Raw genomic sequence first — 342 nt, 5'->3', positions numbered from 1 at the left:
CCCGCTGCCAGTGGTGCAGGGTTAATCCTCACTTGCCAAAAAACCTGAGATTAGTGAGCCAGGCTCCGACCAGAAACCCTGTGTGTGCCCTCCGCAGAGCACTGCCCCACAGCTCGAGGGCTGAGTCTGCCCTGCCACAGCCACCACGCACGGGGCGTGTGGTCCTGCACCTTCAGCAACACACAGCGACAGGGCTCAGGGACAAGAACCCAACCAGAGGGGGCACAGCCCATCATCACCTCTCCAGGACCCATCAGTTGCTCAGCCATGCTCTCATTACTTCAGGTAACCCTGTTCCCACCCTGATCTACCTGTACTGCCCAGCGTGGCCCCAGTCCTGGT

The sequence above is a fragment of the Acanthisitta chloris genome, unplaced genomic scaffold, assembly GCF_000695815.1.
Source record: "Acanthisitta chloris isolate BGI_N310 unplaced genomic scaffold, ASM69581v1 scaffold12185, whole genome shotgun sequence".
NCBI classification, from domain to species: domain Eukaryota; kingdom Metazoa; phylum Chordata; class Aves; order Passeriformes; family Acanthisittidae; genus Acanthisitta; species Acanthisitta chloris.
Note: the sequence above shows the minus strand (reverse complement) of the source record.